Here is a 25,347-nt window from a genome sequence, read left to right as displayed (position 1 = left end):
AGAAAGGAAACACAATTATTGGCATCTGCCAAGACCATGGATAAAGTGGAGCAACTCACAGTTTTAGTGAATTGAATTAAAAAAAAAAAAAAAAAAAAAGAGAGAGGAAAAAAAGAGCATGAGGACTTATAGTTTAAAATTTACAAGTTGTTTGCACAGGAGGTCAAATTAAGGCCACGTGGAAAACTTAAGCTCTGGTTCTCTACTAAGTTCAGCATAATGATCATGAAAGTATGAACAGTACTCTTTAAATGTAGTACTTAAAGCAAGAGTAACTAAGAGACTAGGTGCTGGCTAAGCATCAATGGAAACAGTCTCAATTCCAAAGACCTTCACAAGCTGGGACAGACAGTCAGAGGGACTCAAGAGTAAGAGACATGCCAGCAGCAACACTGGTTTCAGTAGATGCACAGTGCCCATGTTGCTGAAGTGCTAGTAGAACATCCTCTGTGGATCAGAAGACCAAACCAGTCATTCTTGGTCACGAAAGCCACGATTCTCATATTGCCAGCAATCACCTAGCAAATACTTTCTAAGGGTGTGAGGGTCCCATCCTTCCCCTGTTGGAAGGTACCCCTGAACTCCTTTTCTTGCCTGTTTCAGCCGACATGAATATGTGATCAGCTCATACACATTCCCTGTGTAACTGATGTCCTTCATCTCTTTGCTCCTCAGAGACTGCAGTCACTTCCCTGCCACCTTTGTTTTCACTGGGCTGAGCAATCCCATGAGATTTTGTTTCTGCTTGTTCAGTTGTTCCTCTTGCTGAGAGCTCCTCTGGTACCTTTGCTAGTTCTGAAGGCCTCCTCTGTATCACTTTTGGACTTGAATCACCTCCCTTGGTCACAGATACCCAGAAGTACACACCTTTCTAGTCCACACTACACTGACACCTTGAATTTACCATATTTGCAGCTTTTCTGGTATTCATCTCGGCTTTTAGGAGAATGGTTTCCACTACCCTCTAGTTACAACATGCGCTCCATATGCTGGAGTTGTGAGAAGTAAATGAAAGAATTTGTATTGGAAGATAGACTAATGGGATGCCAAAAGTAATTATATTTTTAATAATCTTTACAGATAATGACACATTATTAGTGAAACCCAGAAGAGAACTGAGGATGCAAGAAGTGAAGCCTCTTCCTGGCAGCCAGATGAGTGGTGTGGTTGGCATCTTCATCATGTTTGCTCAGGGTCTGTGCAATATGGGCCATTTTCACACCACCTTAATAGTATACAGGGACATACATGGATGCATGATGCAGGATTTACACACACACAGACATGCACGGGCGTGCAGACACACACACACACATTGTGTGACTTTCTCTGAGAAACTTGAGAATGAAAACTATCGATTTGTTGTAAAATATTATTACTTATCTAACATGCAGAATGTCCACGTGCAAAATGTAATTCCTTTCCTATCTTCCCATCCTGCACAAAGATCATCAATACCTTAGTGCTGACATCTTTAATACAGTGTTTACCTAGGTACACATTTAAAAATAATTTAAAAAATATCTTTGTTTATAAAGCTTTGCCAAAGCTGTAAGATAATAATAAAAAGTCTTTTTCTGAAACTTTACACTCCCAGTGTCATCCATCCCTGTGACTTTTTAAGTTCATAGTTCTTTCCTTTTAATAGCTGGCTTCTCTCAGTCCCATCTTTTCCCTCCCAGATATACCAGAAATTAATATCCCCAGCAAGATATTTCTTCATACACCTTGCCAAATATTCTTCAGTGTAATTATATATATATATATATATATATATATATATATATATATAAAATGCATTCCTTTAGGCTTCACATAATCTCAGGATTCACCATTTCCTGAGCCAAAGGTGCATTTTCTCACTAAACCCATCTGTCTGATACAGTTCACATCTACCCAACACTTTCTGGCATTTTAACAAGAAAATTTCTGTGCTTTTCTTTTCTGCTTGCACTGAAATGCTGTTTCCCATGGCTGTCCTTGTTTGTACTTGAATGACAGAAAGATGAAAAGCGACTAAATTAGTAAACACAATCAAAAGATACAGGGGTTTAAATATTTCTAACTGCTGCTTAAAAGGAGTATGGCATAACTTAATTAGAGTAGGGCAGATGTTTGATTGTTCAACTATTCCCATTAAGTCTTGACTTGTCAGGGAAGGTCAGGCTCCCTAAAATCCCTAGTTAGTACCTTTGGGTACTCTACAAAATTACCAACAAAATGCTTTGGGACTGAGCTCCATTGAAAGAGGGTGAGCACATTTATTCAAAACATCTCCAGAGAAGTGATGTACCTTCCAAAACAGATTAAGGGCTTGCTTTAGATTGAAAAAAAATAATATTTTTAGGTTGTCTTTGCTGACTGAGGACATTAAACACAAAGAAATAATAACTTCTGAAAGAAATATTTTTTCCCGTTTTATTTGCTCAGTCTGTTCCCACTGACCCTTTTCCTTAGTCAAATACATTTTGGTCACTTTTATCCATTGTATTCCACTCATTCCTTTGCAGCTGTCTAACAACTATATTCTATCACATCAACCCTACTGCACAATCCAGGCTCTTACAGCCTGCTGTGTACACACAGCCAGGCCTGGGACAGCCACTCTTTCCTTATCCCATTCCAGGTGGAGGTCTAGATCTGGCAGACAAGGCATGAGAATATAACATAAAATGTAAGAACAGGAGGTCAAACCAAAGGCTTATCTAGCCCGCTATCTTCTTTGTGCTAGGATTTATAGCAGATGGTTAAGCAAATAATTCTTATCTGAGCAATGATGTAGTAGAATCATACCCTCCCCTTGGTATAACCTCTCTTTTCCACCATCTTATGAACTTTCCAAGCAGCAGCTTGTTTCTCAATGACCACATTTAATAATTAATACCTGACCTCCACAATATGTTCTGGCAATGAGTTAACAGTTTAACCATGCATGTTATTGCAAAGCAATCAATCATCAGATTTGCTTTAAACCTACTGCCTAACAATTTCATTCAGTGCCCTCTGATAGTTATTTTTTAACCATCAAAATACCAATTAGTATTTGCTATGTAATTTCCCAATAAAACATTCATGATTTTATGGACATTAGTCACAACCCAGCATTCGCTCTGGCCATTGGATTTTAAAAACATCAAGACAACAGCCTAGTGCCCCCTCAAATGGAAGTCAGTCTGCACCGCTGTAACTTTTCTGCTGTTCTCCCATATCCTTTCTGAGACTCCTTTCCAACACAGACAATTCATGGACCTATACAATAACTAGTATTTTTTGGTGGACTTTTTTTCCCTAGTAATTTCTAGTATTTTATTCACATTTTTTACTACTTTGGAACATGAGGTGATACTGTCAATGATGTTCAACACTGACTTCAAGATCTTTTTCCTGACTAGAAATTAATTTTTGTGCTTTTACTGTGCACAATTTCCCTCCACATGCATACATACCAGGAATTTATCAACAAATAGAGTGGTTCAGCTTGGCTCATGACACTTTCTGATTGTGGGGAGGAGCCCTAATGGAAATACTTCTCAGTGACCAGAAATATTCCCACAGTTGAGCACAGCATTCCTCCTTGTCCTAGCTGACATGCTGCGTAATTAGACAAAATGTAAACCCTATGGAGGTTTTCAAATTTCAATGCATTCAAGCTGTTGTTTGATCTTGTTAGCTTTTTTCCCAAGGTCGTTACGATGTTGTGGTGGGGAGGAAATGTCCAATAGGACCCAGAATTCTCCTTTTCATCCCATTGTTAAAACAGCACCAAACAACTGTCTCTCTCTCTTTGGACAAAACCCAAAATCTCTGCTGATTCTTTTGATTAAGATTTTATGATTCTTGTTCATTAGGAACAATTTCCAAGGTCTCATGAAGACATGCTGTGAGCTTCAGCAGAAGTCTGAGAAGAACAACTCAGATTTTCTGTAGAAGAATCTATTTACACTTAGCAGTGCAAATAAATTATGGAATCCCTTGGAGACCTGCTCGTTCATTTAATTAAAACAGGGGGTTAGCATCAGGTTTCTGAGGGAGCCTGTCTCCACCTCTCCTCTTTGTGTGCCTGACCTGAAGTCCAGGTGGATGTTCTAAACCACCCCATGAACATGCTCTGCTTCTGCAGGTAACCAGAACTGCTTCTGCCTTATCAAAGCAACAAGGTAATGCTTTCTAAGCATCATCCTCAGGCAGAGCTTTGAACGCTAAACCACTCATAAAAGATAAGATCACAATACATAAGTCATCTGAAGAAAATGGACTGAAGGTTAAAAGGGATCTGATTAGATTCTCTGGTACTTTTTAAGCACACAAGCTGCAAAGCTATCCAACATGGATATTTGCCTCCATTGCACCAGCTTTTTCTTTCAGACGGTGAACATGACAGAGTAACTCAAGCCTTCATCACTGTCACATGGGGTTATTCCCCTGCATTCTCCATGAACCCACATTAACATTGCAAAAGAACTGTTTGATCACTACACACACCACAGGAAAACACCAGCAAATAAAACCCACGGTGAAATTCCTCCCTCCTGACTGAAGATATCTGTGGTATTGATACTGACCTACACAAGTTGTCTGCGTTCCTACTACAACTGACTGAATTGTAACACTATTATCTATAGTGTTAGGGGCAAATTCCTCTGACCACACTTAGACATAATTTCTGGTGAGATTAATTACACTCTCAAATTCATATTGTGCCCAGACAGGGACCAGTTAATGGGAACCTAGAAACCTAACCCACACAGACACTCATGCACGATAGACACCTCAAGGCAGGGGAGAGAAACTGCAGCCCTTGTCTCAGCTCCTGGATAAACACAAAATTTTGAAGACCAGCCCTTTGATGGAAAAGTAGGAAGGTCCAGCCTTCACTCCCTGAAGGTGTGGCATGGCAAGGGGTGAGCTGAGATGATACTGATGTTCATCTCCACTCCATCACTATGGCGCACAGCATTTAATCAGCCCAGTATCAAGCAAATCACTTGCAATCTCGGCTATTAAAAATATGCCAAAATGAAATGGCCATTCATGCAGTGAATTTAATAGAGACAGAGGTACACTGAGGAGCCAAGAACTCCCTTTGAGGAAGCCCTGATTTCCTAAAGCTGGCTATGGAAAGGTTTATTTTAACTGCCAGCCAACAGTACGGGTACTTTAAAGTATTTGGACATACATGAGTATTTATAGGATTCCTGCAACAAGTATAAAATATCAGATTATTCATACAACAAATGGAACCAGCCAGATGTATATTTCCTCTGTTTATCCAATTTACTCACTGTTCCCTGAAATTTGTTAATAATAAACTCCTATTTCTTTCCCTCTTCCCATATGCACCATTACTAACAAATAATGAGACTTTAATACTTTAATTAATAACTTCTGGTAAGTCATTTATCATAACATTAAATAGCATAAAGAGCTAATTAAGCTGCTCAGTGAAATTCCACTCTAACAGATGTCTACCTGTTCATACAAAAGTCACCCAGATTCTTAAGAAAAAGCTAAATGTCTTAAACATTTTCCCTTAAACAACACTCTTGTTCTGGTGTGGGTTTGGGTTTTTTGTTTTTATCGGTAATGCTGCAGTCATAAATAAAGCTGAAGGAGCTCAAGAGAAAGCAACTACTGAGCAAATTACCTTTTATGGAATAAAAATACAGCCCAAACTTTTGCTTTGGACTGATGTCTCAGCTTCAGTTTTCTTTCACAAGGAAGTGAAATTTGGCAGCATACTATGATGCTCTATTTAAAAGAAGTTCAATTTGTGGGTAGGTTTGAGAGCCAGAATCTCACAGCCTCAGCTTTATTAAGGTGCTTCTTTATCTCCTCTTGTTTGATTATTTTTTTTTCTCCACAGTCAAAACCAATATCCTTAGAAGGAAATCCTGGGCATTTCTTCCTATTACCATACCAAAGCAATCCTTCCTGCTTCATGGTTTAAACTAATCTTTTAAGTATTTGGAGTTGAAGAGGAAATACTCCTCAGGGCTAGCGCTTTCAGAACTACTGCACGCAGGTATCATTTTCTGCCTTTCTTTGAAATCCATGTCACCTTGGTCACTCTTGAAGACAAGACCCTGTGAGGTGCAATCACCATGTTCTTTAGAACTCTTTGTATTTCTTAAGAAGAAGAATAAAAAAATAATTCCTTTCATAATTAACTTGATTGTATCTAAACATCCCAGGCAGTAGAAGCAACTGCAACAGGTTAGAAGTAGAAATGGAAAAAATTATAACAACCATGAGAGTTACAGTGGGCTCTTTGCCACCTCAGCCACATTCTGTGTTTTCTATAAGGGCTTCCTATATTTTCCTTGGGAATTGGTTCAGTTTTTAACAGGTTCAGTTCTTTAACATATGCATTTAAAAGTATGCCTGAACAAGATATACAGCCCAAATAGCATTTTCCTAATTAGGGCTATCAAGTATTTTTAGTAAGATGTCTATTTTAGTTGCGAAGTTTGAACTTGGCTATTTAAAAGACATTTGTCTGAGTCCATTCTTGAGTCAACAGGTAAGTAAATCTTTCTCAGACCTCAACAAGGTTCGAGATGTATAGGCTACAACATATCTGACCAAATTTAGGCACTGAAAATTAAACGAGCCACTTAATTTCATGCATCTACATTTACCATGGTCTCACTTTCTTGTTGGTGGAGATCTAACCAGTATAGAGTGAGCTAAACGTGGTTGGCTGGTGAAGTGATAAGTGAACCTGCCTCATGGATACCCTTGTTTCATCCAATGGATGTCCCTGCTGCATTGCAGGTATCACCCCAAGCATCACCCCTACTGCCAACAGAGAGAAAGTGGAGCTTTAAAATGCAGTTCATCAAATCCTGAAGACATTTAGTCAGATGGGACAGACTTTAAAATGACCTGTTTCCCTTGGTTGACTGAAAAGGAGCTTGAAGAAACTGGTTCAGTTACAACTTAGATGTGTAAAGCGGAGAGAAATGTCTGTTCTGAGGGAGCAGTGCTGGGGCAGCTCCACAGTTTCTCATGCTGAAGGCAACGTGGAGCTGCCCATCAGAGCCAGTGCTGGTCTCCTGCTCCTTGCTAAGGCAATCTCAGCACTGGCACCTAACAGACTCAGTCGGTGGTACTAAATTTAAATTAGGAAACATGTGCAAATTAAGGTATTTCAAGAGACAAAGTCCTACTGACTTTTTCATTACCTCAGTAGAGATGTGATTAGGTCTTCCTCTGAGCTGAAGATATGACTTCCAGAGGTTTCTCCCAAACTGTTATTCTGTGAGTCCAGTCTATCGTTGGGTTGTGTGCACTTGAAAATTTTTGCTTTTATCTAAAACACATCTTCTAGAAAGGGTTATGGTTGATCACATTATTTTCCATTGGCTTTATCAATTCAATTAAGGACCTCAAAAATACCCTTTATGTCCTCCTTTGGAGCATGAAAGACAGCTTGCTAAAGCACAAATTGTTACTCTTTAGGTTGAAAAGTGATGTTTGTTTGCTTTCCTCTTGCGTCTCTGGGACTAAATACACGTCTATACATCTGAAAGATTATATACAGCAATTTATAGGGTAATAATATTTTGTGATTGCTTATTTTCAGTTTGAGATATTTTTGTCCATACTGATGATTGCAAAGAAGATGCAGCAGTAAGCTACTTAGACCAGTTGAACAGCCTAGTCAAACACGAAAAATACCAGCTGTATTTTTCCTTCATATATATTCAAATATATATTGAATTTGAATTGAAAAAAATATTCAAAATATAATTCCTTCAATATCCAGGGAGCTTCTGGTTTTGTTCAGAACATCCCCTGAGATTTCAGTGATACCAACCAAACCAGCATCACAGTCAGGATACGAACACATGTTGTTCTCCCTCTCATACAATCGTTCCAGTATTGTTAGCATAAGGAAAAAGCAATCTTCATATATAGAAATCTCACAGTTACACAGTGTGTAGGGGAGATTCATGGTTATGTTATCGGCTGTACATCATTTTACTTGCTTTTTACACAAGTGGGTTTGGGGTCATCCATCTGCGGTATTTGCAATATGTATGCACGACTGTTTTGCTCTGCAAGACTGGTGAATACATGCAAAGGTAGGATACATGGTGAATACATGCAAAGAGGTAGGACTTGGGGTTTTTCCTTTGATGGGGAGCCCTTTCAGAAGCTCTCAGCTTGATTGTGTCAGGACAAGGCTCTGGGAGTGACCTCTTGCCAACTGCACATCACAGATCTCAGCTATAACATTTTGTGGATGCATGCTAAAGGAGCAGGTTGCTGTCCCAGTGCTGGTGTCTGGATATATATGAGCGTGATCCAAAGAATCCAAGTTTTACACCTGTAAATTCCAACACTGGGGAAAATTTGCATCAGCTTTTCCATGCTTTTGCTTTCTTCCTGGTTTTTAAAACATAAGAACAAGAAAGACCAAATTAAGTTCCTATTTCTCAACCTTTAAAAAAGTTGGATGATATTTTCCAGTTTTGTTACATAGGAAGTTCAAAAAGCAGGTAGCTTAAGGCCTGTTTCTGGTCTAAAAATCTGTTATTTTCTGGTTCTGTCAACTGTAAATGAACACTTGGATTCGTTCTCACATTTTCTTGACTATTCAGTTAATGCAGAATATTTTTTTTCTATGTAGCTTACTAATTCTCTTACATTTGGCTATTAAACTTTGTTACACTACAGTAGTATTTAATAATACTGTTGTAGCTGTCAGAATGACTATTCAGTCAAGAGATGCTGCAAAAGCAGCCAGGCCTGAGACCTTTGTTTTCCTCCAGTCTTCATATTTCTTATATATCCAATTGCACTTTAGGACATCAAAAGTCTGAAGTCTGCAAAGCCGCTTGTCACAACCCTTAAAAATATAACTTGATGATAGAGCTGAGAAAAGGGGAAGGGCAAGCAGAAGGAACACTGACCTTGGAGGGAGGAAAAAAAATCAGTTTGATTGAAAACAGGTTTGAAATTTGTCCAGAGACAGCGCACGCGCGCACACACACACACACACACACACTTTATAATTTTTTTTTTTTTCTTGGTGTGTGTGATCATATAAGTTGAGTAAAAAAGAGAAAAGTAAAAGAGAAAAAGTCTTATCCTTTCCCATGGGTGAGCTCCTGACATTGTTGTACACTTGACAGCCAACCATCTCTGCTTGACGGGGCTTGTCATCGCCAAGCCTCCAAATTAGCTGGAAACACATCTGTCTGTTTTGACTGGAGCCAGATTGGTTCCTCCACACTTGAAAAGGCTGTGTTTCACTTCCTGGCACCACTGGACAGGTTGCAAATCATAACCACTGTAATTAGAGAGCAAGTTTCTGGATATTAAGCATGCTGGGCGGGAGGAGTTGGATATGGCAGGAGAGGGGGAGTGTGAGGGGCAAGGAAAACAGGGGAAAGACCAAAAGGGCTTTGTGCAGAGCATGATGATGGGACCACTGTCTGCTGCTGAGTGAATGCTAAATTTAATGCCACCGCATTATTGCAACAGGCTTGCTGCACTACTGTGAGGTGCATCTTTATTTTAATTCCTTTTGGGGTTAGGGAAATGCAACAGGTTTTTGAGGGAGTAACCTGCCTCTGCTTCAGCAGGGCTGTCTACAGCAGTACAGTTTATTTATATTCTGCCCATTACCTAAATGCACAGAGGAAAAGCCTCCTTTGTGTCGCCTGGTCTCTGCAGCAAAAAGCGAGCAAGCCTCTGTGCTCTTTCTGCCTGTCCAGCCATGGGAAATCCTGCTCCATCTCGCAGTGTTTTTCATTTCGATTATGATTATTATGGGTTCAGAACACACCAGCAGTGGCTGGCCTTTCTCCTCTAATTACCATGCATGCACACCACTCCCCGTGCTCTGCAGAATAAAGAGCACTTTGTTCGACAGCCCCTCCAGTCTGCCCCTGCTGCCTGCCACGAGCCCAGGGAAGCTCCTCTGTTTCTTACCGTCATTTCCCTTCATGCTCCACACCCAAGACTTGTCCAGACCCCAGAAGGACTGAAAGCACTCCCCAAAGATGCAGTTCTTGGTGGAAGCCTGTGGTGCTTAGTTAGCCCGTTTGTGTCCCACCTTCTCTTTTTCTTCTTTAAAGAAAAGGAGTAGGGACCAGCCTGGAATCCAAAAGCCCAGCAGGAAGGGATTAAAAAAATGGCTTATCTTGGGAAAGGATAATTAATAATTAGAAGAAGCTTTTAGCTCATGGATGAGGCTTTTATTTTGTTCCCTCCCATCAACTAAAAAACTCTGTTTTAAGGAGAAGGGGTGTTGAGAGGTTACTGAGTGACTACAAGAGTAATCAGTGTCTATTTACACTAGCGACGTGTGTGATGCCTGCAAGGCTGGCAAGCTCAGCTACAGACCAGAGAGCGCTGTGTAAACTCCCCTCCCAGCTGTTCCCCAGTACTACTAAGGACTAAAACCCATCCCTTTCTCCCTCACCATCCCAACCACAGAAGATGCTTTCAGGAGGATTTTTAACCTTTTCTTTCAAGGTAGTATTACGTCTGCAGTAGAAGACAAAAAACAGAGTCACACGGGCCCGCTTGTACATTTAGAGAACGGCCTCAGAGATTCCCGAAAGATTGTTATTACCATATTTCACAGCACTTCGTATCACCGTGACCTAGAAGCTCAGATATTCACCTTTGACCCAGGCATGATAAGAGGCATAGACAGCATTCCTCTGATAGTTAAGGTGGAAGAGTTACGATGGTGCGCTGAGAGCAAAAGAAGGGGTGGCCCCACTGTGATTTAGGGTTTGTAAGCTCCTTATGATGAGAAGAATTCACAATGAAAGATGTTTTATCATCAGGTGATAAATCTTCCTGACAATGCCAGTTTTGTGCAGCAGTGGAACAGGCTTCCTCAAGAATAAACTGAGCAGAATGCGACCTCTCGGGATCCTAGTACAGGGGAGGAAAATCAAAGGTTAGCACAAGAGCTCTTAATTTACACGCCAGGCAAGGGGCAGCAGCTGAAAGAAGAAAGATGATCTAAATGCTGAGTTGGCTTTGTTTAACTAAAGAATATGGTGTGCCCTTGATTTAGTTAAATTAGGGCAATGTTTTTGGTTGGGATTCTTGACCCGTGCCGGCAGGGTAGGCTGAACCACTGAAGGCTGATTTCCAATAACGGAAGGAAGGGATGCCTGTAATTAAGGGATCCCAGGGTAATTAAAACAGTGCATGGCACACAGACAGATCGGCGGTGTGCTGTTGGGATCCAGCCGTCTTACACAAACACCTGCATTGTACCTTCTCTTACCAACACGCAGAAAACAGTCCTTACCCCTGTGAAAGACACAAACCTCTTAAAGCCCTTGAGGAAACTACATCTACCTTCTTAACATCCTTCACTGCGACCCTAGAAACGAGTGGGCAATTCAACTACCTGTGCCTCAGCTACCCACTCTACAAAATTAATGTGATATATCCTGTTTGAGATTTAGATCATGGCTCTGGAGGGCAAAGGGAGAGAACAGCAGGTATTATAAACCGTGACTTGAGCAAAAATTTTGACACAGTCTCCCAGAACGTACTTGCAGCCAAATTGGCAAGAGACAAACTGAATAAACGGTCTGTGATGAGTGTGGAAAATCAGCTCGATTGCCAGACTTGTAGCGTAGTGGTCAGTAGTACAAAGCCCAACCTGTGGCCAGCTGCCAGTGACACACCTCAGGGACTGCTGCTGGGGACACCACTGTTCAAGCTCTTTATTAACAACCTGGACCAGGGAATGGGTCCCTTCTCAGCAAGCTTGTGGATGATATCAAGTTGTACTGAGAGGCTGATACGCCACAGGGCAAAACTCTTATTCAGAGGGCCTGAATTAATGGGCTGGCAGAAACTTCTCAAAGTTGAGTCCAGTACCTGCAATAGGCTAACCCCAAGCAAAAGGGCAGACTGGGGTAGATGACCCTGAGCAGTCCCTTCCAACCTGAATTATTCTGTGCTCCAATTCACAGGTGGCTTTTCAACTAGCAAGAAGAACCTGGCCAGGTTCTTCAACCTCTTCCTCCATCCAGATCGCCCATTCTCATTTTACCAACCCAGCTGCCTGAATGGTTTCTGCCCTTTCAGAACACACAATATGAGAATAATTATCCCCCAGGTACCACACAGCTACAAGTAATAACAATTAAAGTGGATAAAGGGCTCTGAGTCCCAGGCAGGGCTTTCTCTGTAAGCACAATGTATAGAGTGTTACAAACCTCTGCATTTTATCAGGGAACAGATTGTATCTGTATGGTGATTATTGTAACTGATGGGTGGTAATACATATTACACTGGAATTTAACCGTACCGTATGTATAATTGCATCTGTGACAATTTCCTGATGTGAGCGTAAGCCTTATTGCCTTCAAAATGCGGTGTGCAGTGCTGGGTGACAGGAATGGTTACAGCTGGTAGGCTGACACTTGAGTTTTCTGTGGTTTATGTAGCAAGCCTGCCTGAAGAAAATACATATTAAAGATTTCTGGGTTCAGCAGTTCCCCCAGCTCAGTGCCCTGAAGCCCCATTCCCAAACTTCAAAGCCAAGCTGCCTTGCACAGGGCCAACACTCCAACCCTGAGCAGGACTACCACAGGTCACACTGCCTCAGCCACCTCTGCTTGCCTTACTCATAGCTGTCCTGCACATCACCCTAATCATAGAATCACAGAATGGTTTGGGTTGGAGGGGACCTTCAAAGCCCACCCAGTCCCAACCCCTGCCCCGGGCAGGGCCACCTCCCCCCAGCCCAGGTGGGTCCCAGCCCCAGCCTGGCCGTGGGCACTGCCGGGGACGGGGCACCCACAGCTGCTCTGGGCAGCCTCTGCCAGCGCCTCCCACCCTCACGGGGAACAATTTCTTCCTTACAGCTGATCTAGAGCTCCCCTCTCTCAGTGCAAAGCCTTTCCCCCTTGTCCCCTCGCTACAGGCCCTGGTACAAAGCCCCTCTCCAGCTTCCCTGTCGGCCCCTTTAGGCACTGGAAGGTGCTATAAGGTCTCCCCGGAGCCTTCTCTTCTCCAGGCTGGGCCACCCCAGCTCTCTCATCCTGACTTCACAGGAGAGGTGCTCCAGCTTGTATTATCAACTTCATGGCCTCCTCTGGACCTGCTCCAACAGGTCCATGTCCTTCTTGTGCTGAGGACCCCAGAGCTGAATGTAGCACTGCAGGGGAAGTCTCATGTGAGCCAGATTCATCCCACAACACTGCATCCCAGCTCCCATGAGGGAAAGGTCCACCCAAGCTTACTGGATGCTCAACTGTAACTCAAAACAGATAAATACTCCAATTCACATAGATTGAAAAAAACACCAACCTAACAGTTCCTGTCACATCCGCAGTCCCCAAAGACATGGTGTGTGGCATCATGTGTGGCACCACACTGCCCTGGAGTCAGATGATGTTTGTTAATGACAGGCATCAATTTTCCACAGGGCTTGAGCTCCACTTCTGTCTTAGTTGCCAGAAGCCGCAACCTGGTTGAAACCCTCCAGCTAGGTCATATATTGGATAATAAACTATGTCTTGCAGAAGAGCTGGGTCTCACGGTGCAAAACGTGGTTGCAGCAGCACTAGAAGCACAAGAGCTACCTGCCTTCTGCCCAGGTTACTTCTGCTGTGCCAGGTTCCTGCAGTGCCACGATGAACATGGGTGAGCAGGTGTGGCACACCAGAAGGAAGATCATTTGGAGGTACAAATAGTCTGCATGTAGCTCTAATACTGTAAAAACCTTTTCCTTTTCTCTCTTCTGAATCACAGTAAAATTTTACAAATTGAAATGACTTCAAACATAATTTAGTTGGAACCACAAAAATGGTTCATTTTTGATGAAGTAAAATACTGTATTTGGTTTTTTACATATAGGACGTAAGAATGCAATGTATGTATGTAAACTACATGAAATAGTACTGGCATTATATTCCACTTTAAAATATTTTTTTTTTTTAATTTTATTTTTTAAGTCGTCAAAAATCTATTCAGGAAAAAAAAATCAGGGGAAAATATTTTTACCTTCTATAAATGAAAAATTTAACCTGATGGCAAAAACTTCAGTTGATGCCTTTCACCATTACCTGCTCAAAATGTCTGACCATTCCAACCCCTGGAATATTTTTTCACTTGTTATGAAATTTTATTTCCAGGAGACACTATTTGTTTGAGAAATTGAGAGCAGAAAAAAGCAAGTGGTGGGAAAGCAGTCACAAAAACGGTGAAATCATGAAAGATTAACATCTGAAATCATGAAAGATGAACATCTGTATTTTTCTTGGAACAGAGGCCTTTTCTACACAATTTAGTCCTATTCACTTAGGTAGACTCCTATAGGGATATATGGGTTCTTTTTTTTTTTTTTTTTTTTTTTTTTAATGCAGTCTAGAGTTTCAGATGCACAGTCCTTTGCTGGACCTGACTCAGAAGATCAGGTTAATTTCTTGTACACGTGCAAACCCAGCCGTGTGTTTGTGCAGCTGCAGACCACTCACCTCCCTGGCTGAGCACCACCATCTCTTTCTCACTGATGTCAACAACTCCTTCCTCTGCCTTCGCCAGGAGATAAACGTGTCCATGGATCATTCGGAGGCAGAGCTGCTTATATTCAGACGTGCAGCTCACAGGCTGGTGAAAACGTGTTTGTTACCTATTCAAGGCAGACCAGTCATTTCTCAACATGAAGGCAATTTTTATTCATTGGTTATTTAATTATCAAAAAAATGTTGTTTATTAAAACATTAGCTTGGACAAAAATGTTATTACATAAATAATCATGTAATTAAGGTACTTTCGTTGTTCAAACCCACTGGAAAAAAAAAAAAAAAAGAAAAAAAAAAAAAAAAGAAAAAAAGACTAAGCCAGGAACCAATGGTTATTTGTTATAATTTGCCTGTTAAGTTGCTTGGAAGTCTTTTTTAATGTTAAGGTAATGTCATTACATAGATTTACCTGATCCATAAACCTTAGTATTAGAGCAGATCTGAATCCTATCATCTGTAAAGTCTGATGGTTTTCAGATTCTGCTTTTGTGATTCAAGCCACAATAGGTCCAAGTCCAGCACTGTATATTCATCTGAACTTCTTCTGAGGTCACAGCAGAAACGAGATTTTGTATTCCAACTAAATAATTCTAATACCTGGAACCACCTAGGTGATCTTTTCAGGTATGAAGTAGTCCTTGAGTGTCAATATATTTTTTTAAGTGCCAGTGAATTTAAGAAATAACTTGCTCAAGGCAGTAAGTTATGGTCCTCCACCTAGACCTGTCCATGTATTCCGGTTTTGAGGCTTATTCTAACCACCATTGAAAACAGTAATGCTCTTTTCAGGTTTGATTGGTAGTACCACATTCACCACTGCAAAGGAACAGAGGCTTTATTGAAAAGAGGGGAACAGAAAAGAAAAACGAAAAACAAAAAAACCCCACTGATTTCCTCACCAGGTTGCTAGGAGAAGAACTAACCTCATCAGCTGTAGATGCTCATCAGAAACATTTGACCATTCTGCAGACACTGAACCACCATCTGGTGTCAAGGGCATTACTGCATCAGTGGTTTGGAATAAAGAATGTACCCAAAACCAATCCAGAAGTCATATTTCCCCTTTCAACCTGTGAGCTGTACCCAAAATGTTCATATGGAAAAGCCAGCTTTAAGCTCACCTCAAAACACAGCTTTAATGATAGTCTACTTTGCTACCTACCACCTACCTTTAGGACTTGGACATGATGATAGGTAACTTTATATATATATTTAAATATTTATATTTGTGTGTGTCCCCAGATATATGTACGTACATATATGCGTGTGTGCATAGCTGATAAAACAACAAAAAAGCAAAAGACTGAAAAACATGGGCAAACTTCACTAACCTTTGCCAGAGGTAGTGGAAGAAGGTTTTGTTAATATTATGATTTGCAGGGTTTTTTGCATCACTGTTTTAAAGTAATAAAGAAAAAAAAAAAAAGGTATAACGGTCAATCAAAACCACAGTTAATCAGCTTTCAACAAGATATGTCATGAAATGAAAAATTAAATTAAGCTAAAATAACCCAAAGTGACCTGTGTCAGTTCCCTGCTCACCTGCATTAAATTACTTGTACACCCAAGGGCTTGCAAGATCACAGCCTTATAGCAAATAAAGGTGGCTGGAACCTGGAGAAATTGTCCTCTCCTGTGTTTTTCAGCCCATAATATATGGACTACTGAGTGTCTGGAGGGTGTCAGAATGGTGTCTGAAAAAGGACTGCTAAAATTCTTGTAAGAGCACACAGGAGCACAGCCCCAGGAATGTAAGGGGGAAAGGAAAACAAACAAAAATCCCCAACCTACACAAACAAACAAACAAAGAAACCCACTACCAAAGAGTAAGGAACACAAGAAAAAGACATGATGACTTCTCGTTGTCGAACCCTCTCCCTAAGAAGTTTTTGTCATAAATAAAGCTTGTCTGAGTAATGATGCATGAGATGATCCTTGGATATTTTTACTTTTCTTTTCTTTTCTTTTCTTTTAATTTGAGTTTGTCCAGACAGATTAATTTATCTGGATTTTTAAATTTGGGAGATACTGATCTATCCTGTCACCAAACCAGCTTCCCTAATTGTGTGACCCTGCTCAGAACCAATTTTTTCCCCTACCATCCATGACCCCAGCATACTGATGGTCTTGCCTTCTACTAGCACTTACCAGGGGATTCCCAGAACAAAGTTTCCTCTTTCTTTTATGATTCCTGTCACCAAAATTATACCTCCTTGAGAAAAAAAGCTATCAGCTGGGGGGTGGGGGGGTGGAGGGGGGTGGCTGTTGCCCCCATTTTCACACTTTATAAAATAGAGCAAGTACAAAAAATATGATCCTACACTAGGAAGCTTCAGAATAGCTGTAACAATGTTATTATTGTCACATATGAAATGGAAAATACCAAATAGAGCAATTGATTTCTGTTACAGAATAAGTGCTTCTTGCTTCTCCTCCAAATTCAGTACCCATGCAGAAGTGAGGTACTATAGCCGCAAGCATGAAACCTACACAAACTAAAGTCTGCAACTAGTATTCTTGCCTTATTAGTGATGGGAAGCATATTCTCTTTCCATTTTTGCTATCTTCCAAAATGCCTTTGAAAACAGAGATGTGAATCTAAAATAATGAGAGATTTTCCTGGCAAAGCCATGTTTTAAATAAATTATTAGATGCCAGTGAAGAAACATCACTTCACAGCTAGTAAATCAATGGTCTTTTGATTCAGGCTTCATTGAAGAAGGTCATGTTATGTTAAGGAACAGTAACTACGAGTATCTAATAAAAGCCACCGGTGTCTTGTTGGTTGACTTGGCAGCTGTGGAAACACAGTGACCTTGCAGCAGAAGGTGAGGGTGTGAGGCTGCACCCCCACAAAGACTTAGCCATAGGTAGGTTTATTCGCATGAATGTTTCATTGTTGACTTAGCAACATTACTCACAGGAGCAACATTATTCATGTGCTTAATGACTGAAGAATCACATTTTCATACGCTAGCTCAAACCTTTAACCAAGAGCCTGCTCCTTGGCGTGCAATGCTTGAAGACTTTGTTTTGTTCTATTTTACAAAATGTGAAGGCATATCAATATTAACTGGAAAAACTCCAGGTACAAGAGCCAAATGTAAATGGACGTATCATTACCAACCAGCAGGACTGTGACTGTGCTAGCATGTAAATACATAACTAACCTTAACATGAAGTCTGAAATTATACCATGGAAAGTCAGTGGGCTCCCTAAGCGTCTGCCAGGCTGGAAGCTGTGAATAGCTGGGCTACATTTATGGATGTGCCTGCACTCCGCACCAGGAGCGCTCAGTAATTTGTTACATTTAATGGTTTCCTTCTTGATGGCATCAGCCCTTTTCTGCGGTGCGAAGTGTTTGGAAAGCCATCATAACATGGCAGCCAATGCTTCCTTACCATCCCCATTACAAGGGAAATTCACTGCAATGGTATTTGCCTCAATTAGTCCATAAGAAGCTCAATCAAAAAAAAAGGTGGTGAAATTATTGGGAAAATTAATGTTGATTTTCTTTGATGCTGGAGCAGGCTGTTAAAATGCCTTAGTGCTCAGAGCAAGGCTGTCAAATGATATACTTCCAGCGTATGCCATTAAAACAGAGCAAATACTGCTTGTTACCAAGAGCTGCCACAAATCTTCCCATTGAATTTAATGGGCTTCAGATCAAAACCTTTCTGGCGTGTTTTCCATTTCAGCTACAGGAAGATACTACAAATACAGCCTCATCTTGAGAGGTATGGAGTACCTGTTTCTTCCCACCAATACAGGTAAGACAGCAAAACTTTGCTCTCCTCCTTCCTCTTAATAAGCAAAGTACGTGGAACAGTGGGAAAAATGACATTATCAAAGGTAGCACTTCTCCCAGTACAAAGCAAATGTCATTCTCTTGGCTTCAATAAACCAATGCAAGTTTACAGCAGACAAGCTCTGCTATAGAAGTCTACCTAAGTGAAACAGCTCCAGCACAAAAATACCCCAAAACCCCAAACAAACCAAAAAATCGCAACACCTTATAATGAATATATTACAAACAAATCCCTGTGCTGATGGCTGTTATTCTATAAGCCTTCCCCCATTTACCATATAGATATACACTTTGTGCAAGTTATTTTCCCCATGATGTTTTGTGCATAGAAAATGCAAAGCTCAGGCATTAATAATAATCATAAAAACATCAAACCCAACAATAACAATAATTATGGAGCCAATTCGACATGATGGCAGCAATAACTGCTTTTGAAACCTTGTGAGTGTAAAAGTCTTGTTTGTTTTATGAGCCTGCACACAGTGCTAGTCTTAAAAATAAGAAATGTTCTTTCCGGCTCAGATTTTATAAAGAAAAAAAATTACATCTTTAATTAAGATTTATGGCATTCAATAGGACTCAGCAAGGATAGAAAAACTGCTTCAGAGTGTAAAAAAATAGCAGTTAAAAATGGGGAAACATGATTAAGTGTCTTTAATTCCTACTGCCTCCTTTACAGGGTTTCCGATGGCCTCAGGCAGAAATAGGCACTTATTGTCTTTAGAACGGCATTATTCTTGGCATAAAATGTTTATGGATCAAGATGAAACTCATTTTGAGAAATAATAACACTGGCATGAGTTGAAAGGACCTTGCCTTTGGAGGAGAAAAAAAATTAAACATATATTTAGTTTAATGGGAAAATGTACTTAAAGGGAAACACTTTTTTTTTTTTTTTTTTTTTTTTTAAAAAAGAGAGTTTCATGATGAAAAATATGGCATAGGCATATAATACTTACGAGACCAGGGTGATTTGCATCTCAATAACGTGAAGTTAAATTTAAATCTCAGTGAGCCTTAAAATGGAGATAACGATGACCCTTAAAAAGAGAATGAGACTTTGTAAGGAGCACCATTAACTATTTCTAGGCAACTGTGTTGCCTCGGGCAATGAAGAGCTAGGAAAGGTAAAATCTTTTTAGGACTCACACTCCTAAGCACTCGGCACCTATTGCTGCAGATTTACCCTGGGGGAGGCAGTGGATGCTCATGGCTACTGGTGGTCAAACCCTGGGCTGAGTCTTTCCAACCACAGTCTTGCTGGCACTGCAAGCTATGGCAAAAAATGGGCTAAAAAATACAGTATTTAATACAGGAGCCCTTCATTAAACCTTTCCCGTATCCCACATCCATGAGCCAATTTGAAGCAGAAACCTGAGCCTGCGTCATCTCAGGTGGTTCTGCTGCCCGAGGGAAAAACTACACGAACCTACACACTGTCGCCTCTGTTGAGGCTTGGAGCTGGTCAGGGGGGTTTGTAAGCTGGGTGTACAGCCCAGCTTTGTCTCCCATGAAGGGGAACAAGCAACAAGAATGAGTGTTTTTGCTCGGCTCTTGATCCTGCAACATTCAGTATCACAAAAAACAACGTTCACTCCCATATAGTTGCTCACGCAGCTGCATGCTGAGATGTGAACCTAAACCCTGGATTAAAATGCAGCTAGCCTCAGCCAGAAAGCATGGTTCAACATGACTGAACCAGGAGGACTGATGAGGCGCTTACCAATTCCTTTTCATCTTGCTACATCTTTGAACTGCAAGTGGTATGAAGGTACCCTATACCATCCTATTTTGTTTCAGAAACTTGCTTAGATCCCTTCAGCTCAGGAACAGTTAACCATTCTGCAGCGGGATAACATGGCAACCTTGTTGTGATTGGGTTTGGGGACTGGGTTATGGCAGTAATAGAGATGGAGCCTGAGGGAAACGCAGAAAAATAAAATAGCAGCAAGCGGCATATTTAATCCCATCTGGCAAAAGTGTGTTCCACTAAAGTGTTTCATGCAAGTCATTAACATCTAACTTCATTGAAATGACACCATAAAATCCTAAGGAATAGACTACATTCTTTTATCACCTCTCTTCCTAATCAATAAAGGTGAAATACACTGGATGCTCAGTTGCTTGCCCCAGGAAAGAGAGGCAGCCTGAGCTTTATTTTCTAGCCTAAGAATGAGAACCAAAAGAAGAGAGTCCAATTCCCTGTGTAGATATCATCCCACAGCCTTCAAAGCCTCAACTGAGACATTGGCCAGGTTTCCATACCTCAATCCATCAAGATCCCAACGCCATTAAACACTACCCCAATAGAATTTTTAAAGAAGGTCTTGAATGTATTTTGTGAACGTGATATGGATTGGGTCTGGCTGAGCCCCATAGCAGCCCTCATAGTTCTGTGCTGAACCTCAAAACAAAAGTTCAGCAGTGGGGAGGCTCTGAAGTTGTGGGTCTCCTTTCATTTGAAGCTGCATTGCCATGAAGAAAAAATAATCATTAAAAAGATCTAGAAAAATCCATTGGCGCAGAGAATGGGATAGTGTCCATTTAGACCAGTTAAGTTAGTCACTGGGAAGAGGGTAAGATACCCATCTCAAAAAAATATTAACACTTTGCACAGATTAATATTATTATTTTGAGGGGAGTTTGAATTTAAAATTAAAGTGTCAAGAGCAACCAGCTCCCTAATAAATAAAATCTCTGACAGGTACAGCAACACAAATGTGAGTTGTGCTTAGTAAGTACAACTCATCTGAAGGATGATGCACACCAGGGCTATTGGAAACCCCCTAGCAGCATCCCAGAGCACCATTATTGATTTCGTTATTATCACCTTTCACTGACAAGCAAGTCAACATTTCACTTGACTTTTCACCTTCTGTAAGTAGGCATCCAAATCCTGACCTTAGTCTGGATTGTAAATGTACTGAGGCTTGTATGAAACTAATTTTGATTTAGTTCCTGAAAGTCTCTGCTGGACTGTGCTGTTCAGTACCCAGCTTTTACTAAGGTGACAATCAAATATTTTGTATTTAGCAAAAGACACTTATTTCTAGGGGAGGAAGGCCTGCAGAAAAAGGGAGTGGGTGGGCATGTTTTCTCTTGTTCTGTAACCTCAGCCTCATCAACAAAATAAATTTCCCATACCAAGAGTGGGCACGATCTTGAGTGTTGCACGATGAACTTGGATCTCAGAAGCAGATTTGGAGATTACAGAGCTTTAGCTTTTTGCCTTTCAATAACACAGAAAGACAGTGCTGATATGAGCACTCTGTGGGGCCAGGCACTGCAAGCAGAAGATTAAATAGAGCTGATGTTTCATAGCTCTGCCTCTGCAATATAACCCATCCTGGTTTTATTCCTGCTTTTCCCTCTATTTATGACTTAGAAGCGTTTGGAGGTGAACGTCCTTTCCCCCTGCCCCCAGCCAACCTAGCAAGCACATTGGAGGCTTAAAGGAAAACAAATAATACAAACACACACACACACACACCAATTTTCCCAAACAAACCGCAACCCCAGAAGTACAGTGTGAGATCATTGCTGTAAGCTAAAAATACAAGGGGACTGCAAAACAGCCCAGCTCCTGGGCTTCTGCGATCACACATCTGAGGCAGATCATTAGCATTTTAAGGAGTGGGTGATGCTTGCAGCCTCTCAGTTAAGCATTGTAACATTAACTGACAGCTTGTGGGAATCAAGGCATTTTCCTTACATATGTAAAAATGAAAGTCATGTAATAGTTACAAGTTCTGCACTCCAGGGGAAGTGGGCGACATTAGCGCAGGATAATCATATGGCTGAGACTAGAAGCCTTATTATCTTCAGCTTCAGGGCTGGCTTCTCTGGAGGCAGCGGTGGGGCAAAAGCATTGCCATAAAGCTCCCAGTAGCCCCTTTCATGACGGAAAGAGCAGAGCCTGGAACAGAGGTGGGCCCTAATTTGTTAACTACAGCAGATGACAGAGGCAGAGAGAGGGGATGCTGCTTTGGTCTGCCAGCATCATGGTCACTTTGAAGTATCTGCTGTGCCAACCTCCCCTATTTCTGATGTGAAGGAAGGTTCAGAGAACAGAGTGTTTTAAGGAAGATGCTAGTGATGGGCATTGGGAATGAAACTGGAGAGTTATTCTGGAGAGAAAAATCACACTGGAGAGGCTGGGCCAGTTTCCTGCAAGTTCATGTGGTTTTTTAGAAGTTCACATTAAGTATGTGTTTTGAAACGTAAGAATGTATTTCTTTATGATAATGCATTTTTGAAGCATAACACTGCCCAGCAGGTACTTTGTATTAGGGTTTATGGTGAATACCTTTCACTTAAAGCTGGCATTTAGCTTCACCCTTCTAATATGAATAACACAAATTTACACCACTTAGTTGTGAATGTGGGCGGAATATTCAGCTAAATCCATGGTTAATTTATGAGTTCATGTTTGTGTGAAAAGGGAACTTTTAAGACATTTCCAAAGTATGACTTTATTTTGGACTCTTTTTGCTAACATATGGCTGCATCCAAACTTTGAAAATACTTAAGAATTTATGACCAACTCCCTTTAAATGTGTACCCTTTGAGCAACTGACATTGTATTTAGCTAAAGCTGCTACTTACATGATTTTTTTTTTCACTTTCCTATCTTATTCACATATACTTTCTCAAAGTAATCACCATTCTCAGTATCTTCTAGGGAGACTTACACCTGCCGCTCAAGCTCAGCACTAAAATCTCAGCTGAGACTGTGACATGGAGGTGCACCAGGAAAAGCTGGTGCCACCCCGCCACCTCCCCCCCTTTTTCCAAGGGGCTGAAGCCACAAGTACACCTCATAAATATCACCATCAATTCATGAAGGTCTCTGCTGCATGGATCACTTTCTAAACTTGCCAGTATATGATAAATAGCCAAACCAAAGATTAGTGGGTGGAAGGATGTCTCATAGCTTCTCCTTATCTTTTAAATGATTGTTTTATGCCCAGAATATATTTTTAAAGAATATACCTTTACCACCTGACTTAAATATTTTAATTTTTTTTCAGGTTTTTTTCATTAAAGGATCCTAAAAACATCTCAGCCCTTTTCACAAAATTGAAAAATTAAATCCTGATTCTAAACGTTAGGGGGGGAAAAACCCCAAACAAACAACCCACGCAAAAAGAAACAACACACCCCCCCCACAAATCCCCCACAAGTTATCAATGCCCAAGACTGTTATTTATTTTTCAGCCCTCACATGCAAAAACAGCTTTCTAAAAACTATGTTACATGCAAAACTGATGGAGCTCCTTTCTTAGTAATAATTTTAGAGTATTGCACTTCCAACAACAGAACTGTTTTATACAAGTGTTTTATTTTTTCTCTTGCCTTTCTTCAACTTCCCATTTAATAGATTAAACCAAACTAACTCTGCTCCAAAAAGACCACTCCAGAAACAGCTGCTGTTTCCTGTATCTCTCTTTTTCTAGCTTGTAAGCAGTCTTACATTTGGTTGTTTGTTTGTTTTTTTTCTTTTGCTTATAAAAGACAACCATGCTGCACCAGCACACAAACACACATGAAATAACAAATGTACAGAATTTAAAGTGATTCTTACAGGTTGGTCTATTCCCAGCTGATTCTGCTGAGAACTGTACCTCTCTGATTCTTCAGTACTGGATGTTATTTATGTGTGCAAAACTGTAAAGATATAAAGAAAAAAGAAGTCTATCACTTTAGAGATACTGAAATTAAATCTTACTGAGAACATGCTCTTAGCTAAGGAAAACTTGGATTTCTATATCACAGGTGAAAGGATTTTGCATATTCCACCTTCAAAACCAAAGTGAAAAACACAAACAGCTCTTAATTTTGATTTTGCTGTAACAAAGTAGAAACTGAAAGAGAAGACAGGAAAATGGAAATCAAGAACTGAATAGACCATAGAAAGAGGAACAGTGAGAGGTGAGAAAGTCTTCACAGAGGTTCTCTTGAACCTGGTTTTCCAAGACCCAGCTGAAGACAGTGTCACAAGAGCTCTGAACTGCCCTCTGAAGGGAACCCTGCAGAGAGCCTGGGAGAGGAGCCTCGCCTGATTTACATTCACGTTCTCCATGGTCTCCCCAGGTCTTCTGATGAAGTAGGAAGGCTCTTCCTCATCCGCCCTGAGCCTTGCTGCCCTCTTTCTGCCCACCCATGAAACTTCTCCCTCTTCTACTTCGTATTCTCTCCCATAGAGAAGGAAAGAGATGTTCTTTCATCGTTGCCACAAAAGCACAAAAAATATTCTGCATTTATTCAAAGCAAGGAGTCTGTGCTCAGTTTCTCTCCTGGAAAGGTGCTTTATGTCACAGAGAACCCAAACATGAAGGTGGTTCCTTGCTTTGGTTTATATACTTGCTTTTACAAAGCTTTACCCTGTTGAAAAGCAAACCTGGAACATCAAGTCACCAAAGGAAAAATCACACCCATAGTGGAGACTGCTTATAGCCCATCCCCTCTCCTGCAACCAACTTGTTTACCTGGGCCTAGGTTCATGTCTTCTGAGGCACTAAATATCCCCAAGAGCAACCATCAAACCACACACATGGGTGAAATACTCAAAATTCACGCTCTGTTGGTGAATTAATTAATGCAATCAGGAAGCAGTGAGGCAACCGGGTGACTAGCGTTAGTAATTGTTGCAGTGTGTATTTGGAAGTCTCAGCAATGAATGTCCTTCCCAGCCCCTGTGTAAGCTCCTCATTGCTTCACAGGTTGTTTTCAATAACAAATGCATGTGAGAATGTTGTCATTGGCTCATAAACATTTCATGAACCAAAAAGAGTTCATGAACCATTTCATGAACCAAAAAGACCCACAATCAAATAAACCATCCAGCTCAAATGATTCACTCTGGTCCGTTATTTTCTATAAAAAGCTTTAGGGAGCTGGGATCCCTCCTCTTTTGTATTAATAAGTACCTTGGTACATGACTATTTGGTTTGATTTACTTAAATAATAAAGAAAATGGGAGAAAATTAATAGGGAGATAAAGGAAAGTGTGTCTGGTG

At 40.7% G+C, this 25,347-nt stretch overlaps 1 long non-coding RNA gene across 1 annotated transcript in view; it reads right to left on the bottom strand.

Moving 5' to 3' along the window:
* Positions 1-1,781: 1,781 nt before the first annotated feature.
* Positions 1,782-25,347, bottom strand: part of LOC308056086 — a 34,889-nt gene continuing 11,323 nt past the window's right edge. Inside the window, exon 3 of the long non-coding RNA XR_013924700.1 lies at positions 1,782-23,995. This is a non-coding gene — a long non-coding RNA (uncharacterized lncRNA). The remainder of the gene's footprint in view (positions 23,996-25,347) is intronic.

Source organism: Falco punctatus, assembly GCF_963210335.1.
Source record: "Falco punctatus genome assembly, chromosome: Z".
In the NCBI taxonomy this organism is placed as follows: Eukaryota; Metazoa; Chordata; class Aves; order Falconiformes; family Falconidae; genus Falco; species Falco punctatus.
This window is presented reverse-complemented; position numbering and strand designations above follow the sequence as displayed.